We start from the raw sequence: 5849 nt of genomic DNA, 5'->3' as shown, positions 1-5849 counted from the left end.
TCCCCCCACTGCCCGATGCCTCCTCGCCGGCGCGCCACCGCTCCGTCGTCGCTGGTCATCACCGCCGCCCTCGCCGCTCACCGCCTCCGCCGCCCGACGCGCCGGGCACCGCGCCGCCGTCGCCCCTCCAGATCTGGCCTCGCCGGCATCGGATTCGGCGACCCCGACCACGCCAGCGTCTTCCCCGACCAACTCCGGCCGCCGCCGCCCCGTCTCCGGCAAGCTACTCCGGCCCTGTCTCGAAGTCCGTGCCTGAAGCCCTAGATTCGTTTCGGAGGTGAATTTCTTCCAAGTCCCCAGATCTGCAACATTTTCATGTCATGTTCATTGCACTATATCTCCATTACTGTAGCTCCGTCTTGCGTGCATAATATGTCAGAACGTTCATTGTGAGATGCTCTTCATTTATTTCCATTGTGGCATGCTTGTTTGAGTCAATATGGATGCCCTAATCATCGTTGCAATAGTGATATATGATGTTTACTACTGGAATCTGCTGATTGTCAACATCATTTGTGCATCTTGTGAGTGCCACAACTTTGTCCCTATTGATGCTATGATGATGATCTTGATATGCACATGTTTTGCACTTCATGATCTACACGTTGGGGTGCTTTGAGTTCATGTTAGGGTTATTCATGATATCTTAATCCCTGTTGCAAATGTGCATGTTGCTGTTAACAGCTGAAAACTGCTGTAACTTGCTGATTTGTCATTTTTGTTGCATTTTGTGTGTGCATCTTATGAGCATGATGTCTACATGTTTTAGGAGTATTTTTATGTCATCATTACAGGGGTGCAATCTATGTATTTTTATACACCCTGTAGTGAGTGCATCAAGCTTGTGAAGTGGGCCACTTGCTGTTAACTTTCTGTCAATGCTGAAACTGCTATATCATGTTGCCATGTTTGCTTGATACTACCAATAAATCCATGCATATTCTATAGATTCTTATGTGGCATATTTTGTTGTATATGATATGGTATATCATGCCATGCCTCTTGATGCAGCATATGTTTTGATTGTCATGAACATGCTTATATAATGTTCCAGATTCCTGTTAACTTATCATGCCTTGTTGTGAGCTTGTTATTGAGTGATCCATGCCTCTTCTGGAGATGCTCCAATTACATGTTTTTAAGTATGCTATGATTACTTTGTTCAAATGCTATTTTGCGAATTTTGGATGTAATATACCTCTGTTTCATGCTTGTAAACATGATAAGATAATGTTCCTGTTTTACACTTGCTGAAACTGTTTCAACATTCAATCTTGTCATGTTGGTTACTACTAATCCACGAGCCTTTTGTATATGATGCCGTGATGTTATTTTCTCTATGTTATGTGTACTTGGATTCCATGCTCTTGGTTGCTATGTTTACTTGCTGTAGCTTGTCTCTTTCTTGCTCTGAAGTTGCCATCATATTAACTCTGCTCATGCATATGTTGTTGTGTTATAAAGTTGCATTTTGCATTGATCATATTGGTTTAATCATTATGCCTATGAACCTGAACCTTTAATTATATTTGAAGTATGTTATCTGTACATGAAGTTACATGTCAAGCTTGTGCTCATAAGATTCCTGTAGCACGTTCTTTTGATGTTTGCAAAGTGCCTACTTGCTGTTTTGGGCAGATTGTTGTTATAACTTGTTTGGAGTGTATGTGTAGCCCCGTTGCCCCGTTTTGAGCATGCTCTACATGAAACTTGCTTAGAATTGCATGTTGTTTCATCATGTAATGTTGAATCCTTGTTTTGAGAGTGTTTGCTTGATGTTTGAATGCATTTTGCATCAATGCCATGTTTATCTTGTTTTGCTCATATCTTCTAGGCCGAAGCTCCGAATTAAATTAACTTTATATGGAACTTGACTAGAATTTTGTGTAGATCATCTTGGTGCATATTAACTTGCTATTCAACAACTTCAACATAAGGTTTATTCAGTTCTGAACCAATTTCAAAATTTGCATATGAGGACTTACTGGATTTGTTATATGTTGTTTTCGGCCTCATTTAAACTTGCTTTGATGTGTTGTTCTTGTTTGCATCATCTCTTGCCATGAGTAGCATCATATAGCCTTGTCATGCATCATGTTTGGTTGTGCATCATATCAAGTTTATGTGTTGTGTGTTTACCATGTTGCTTGCTTCTTTTCGGTTGTGCTTCTTCTCGATAGTTCCTGTTTCGTTGCGATCGTGAGGATTCGTTCGTCTATGCTTGGTTCGGCTTCATCCATTCATATTCTTCATGGAATCATTCTTATTCCTTGCGGGATTTCAGGCAAGATGACCGTTACCCTAGATCTCACTACTATCTTTGTTATGCTAGTTGCTTCGTTCTATCGCTATGCTGCGCTACCTATCACTTGTTGATCAAGCCTCCCAAGTTGCCATGTCAGCCTCTGACCTTTTCACCCTTCCTAGCAAACCGTTGCTTGGCTATGTTACTGCTTTACTCAGCCCCTCTTATAGCGTTGTTAGTTGCAGGTGAAGTTGAAGATTGCTCCATGTTGGAACAGGGTTATGTTGGGATATCACAATATCTCTTATTTAATTAATGCATCTATATACCTGGTAAAGGGTGGAAGGCTCAGCCTTATGCCTGGTGTTTTGTTCCACTTTTGCCGCCTTAGTTTCCGTCATACCGGTGTTATGTTCCTTGATTTTGCGTTCCTTACGCGGCCTGGTCTATGGGAACCCCTTGACAGTTCGCTTTGAATAAACTCCTCCAGCAAGGCCCAATATTGGTTTTCAATTTGCCTAACATTCTACTAACTTTCCCTTGGGAGTTATAAACCCGAGGGTAATCTTTTATTTAACCCCCCCGGGCCAGTGCTTCTCGAAGTGTTGGTCCGAACCGGGCGATGTCCGGCGCCCCTGGGCAACCAGGGTCTATGCCAACCCGACGTCTGGCCCATCCGGTGTGCCCTGAGAACAAGATATGTGCACCTCCTATCGGTATTTGTCGGCACATTCGGGCGGCCTTGCTTGTCTTGTTTTACCATTGTCGAAATGTCTTGTAACCGGGATTCCGAGACTGATCGGGTCTTCCCGGGAGAAGGAATATCCTTCGTTGGTCATGAGAGCTTATAATGGGCTAAGTTGGGACACCCCTGCAGGCTATAAACTTTTGAAAGTCGTGCCCGCGGTTATGTGGCAGATGGGAATTTGTTAATGTCCGGTTGTAGAGTACTTGACACCAGATTCAAATTAAAATGCATCAACCGTGTGTGTAGCCGTGATGGTCTCTTCTCTACGGAGTCCGGGAAGTGAACACGGTTTGGGTTATGTATGAACGTAAGTAGTTTCAGGATCACCCCTTGATCTCTTCTAGCTTCTGGACCGTTGCGTTGCTTCTCTTCTCGCTCTTATTTGCGTATGATAGCCACCATATATGCATTGACGGTGCTGCAACCTCACCACTTATCCTTTCCATACCCAGTAAACCTTTGCTAGTCTTGATACCCATGGTAATGGGATTGCTGAGTCCTCGTGGCTCATAGATTACTACAACAACAGTTGCAGGTACAGGTTTTGCGATGATCATGACGCGCGAGCGATGCTTGCTTGTTTTGATTTCTTCTTGTGCTTCGTCGTTTAGGGGATAGGTTCCAGGTCGGCAGCCTGGGCTAGCAGGGTGGATGTCGTTTGAGTTTTTGTTTGTGTTTCATCCGTAGTCGGATGTTGCTCTTATGTAAGTTGTTTTTGTATTCGTGTGGCATCGTATGCCTCTTGTATGTATCCCCAACTATTATGTAATGGTACGATATAATGATATCCACCTTGCAAAAGCGTCTCCAATATGTGCTTCTATCCTTGGTGGGACCTTCGAGTTCCTTTAGATAGGGTCGCATATTGGGCGTGACACTCACGAGGGTTTTGGGAGTGAAGGTGGAATCGATCCCCTCAGGTCGCCCTCTACGTTGGAGACCAGCCTATACTTAGAGAGTCCTTGGTCCTCCTCCCTCGTAGCTTAGGCGGGAAGGGATCCTACAATAGCCAATTTGAAAGGGGACAAGTAGTACATCTTATCCCGACGAAAGGTGGTCTTTGCCTGCAAAGCTCATGGTCGTGAACCAAAAGGTGGGCTGGGCAATGACATCCGTCCTTCTGAGCCAGCGGTCTTTGTCTTGTTGCACCGGAATGGACACCTTTGGGGGATTCCTTGGGGACCCGCATATGTCCTTGCCTCCTTAGCACCAAAGAGGAAATTGTCCTCCTTTGCGCCAGCTGGCGCCCGCCTAGCCTTGGTCGTCCTGGCTCACGTCATCGGGAGCCTCGTGAGGCTGGGTACCTGCATAAAAGTCACTTCCCCTCGGGAGGCAGCTCGGGGACCTGCCCCTCAGGAGATCTTAGCGGCGTCCACCTTGCGAGGCTGAGGGCCCTCGCGAGGGTCTTTTCTTGGGGGTCTTGCAGCTGGGCCGTACCGGGCCGTCGATGAGTCTGCATGCTGGGCCGCAGGCAGGAAAGTCTGGTTACCCCCAATCCTAGAATGTGGATAGTAACCCCCGGGCCCAAGGCGCACTTGAGATGGCTTCAAAGCAAAGCTAAGGAAGGGAGGGCGAAGTGAACCGGGCCCCAATTGCCTGCGGTCCAGGCTTAACACATGGCGCACGATGGGACGTGGACGCCTCCACTTCCCCATGTCACTTCGGCAACTGCCGAGGTTGACAAAAAGCCTGGCATACACCGCGGAGTCATCATCTCTCAAAAGTGAAGGGACACCGGTTTGCTTTCTTCGGTCGCCTATAAGAAGGCACATGGAGCAGAGCCCAAAACTATCTCCGTTTCTTGCTCCTCCATTCCATACTCTTGCTGCAGCATCGAAGGCGCCAGTGAGAAGGTTCTCTGCCGCCGAGAAGGGGAAGGCTCCTCGGGAGGATCCGGAGTTGCCCCCGTCGAAGAGAGGGCACGACTGCCCTCGCAAGGCCAACGCGACGCCTACTGCGGCCCCTCTCCAGCACGAGTGTGCTCCGCTGGTTCCCCGCGCCAGCCCTAGCTGCTGTGGGAAGGGTCCTTCCTGCGGGGGTGTCCATGGAGGCCGCGAAGGACGAGGTCGTGGGGGGAGGCACACGGCGGCCGCCCGACCACCCCAATTGTGGGCTCACTCTGACGGGACGACACGGGAGTTCGTGGTGTGGGTGGAGAGCTCTCTAGGCACATGGATACGGCTCCCGTGCTCCTTGGCGGAGGAGCTGTATCACACCCAATTGCGACCCTATCCTAAAGGAACTCGAAGGTCCCAACAAGGATAGACGCGCATATTGGAGACGCTTTTGCAAGGTGGATATCATTACATCATACCATTCCATGATAGTTGGGGATACATACAGAAGGCATACAATGACACATGAATACAACAACATCATACATAGAGCAACATCCAACTACGGATGAAACACAAACAGAAACTCAAGCGACATTCACCCTGCTAGCCCAGGCTGCCGACCAGGAACCTATCCCCTTAACGATGAAGCAGAAGAAGAACTCAAAACAAGAAAGAATCGCTCTCACGTCATGATCATCACATTACCTGTACCTGCAACTGTTGTTGTAGTAATCTGTGAGCCACGAGGACTCAGCAATCCCATTACCATGGGTATCAAGACTAGCAAAGCTTAAAGGGTATGGAAAGGGGTAAAGTGGTGAGGTTGCAGCAAGCGACTAAGCATGCATGGTGGCTAACTTACAAGTACAAGAATAAGATGAGGAACTACGCAAACGGTCGTAAACTAGTAATGATAAATAAGTGATCCCGAACTACTTACGTTCAAATATAACACCACCGTGTTCTCTTCTCGACCCACTTGAAAAGAAACCATCACAGTTACACAAAAGAAACCATC

Source organism: Triticum aestivum, chromosome 4B, assembly GCF_018294505.1.
Source record: "Triticum aestivum cultivar Chinese Spring chromosome 4B, IWGSC CS RefSeq v2.1, whole genome shotgun sequence".
NCBI lineage: Eukaryota > Viridiplantae > Streptophyta > Magnoliopsida > Poales > Poaceae > Triticum > Triticum aestivum.
This window is presented reverse-complemented; position numbering follows the sequence as displayed.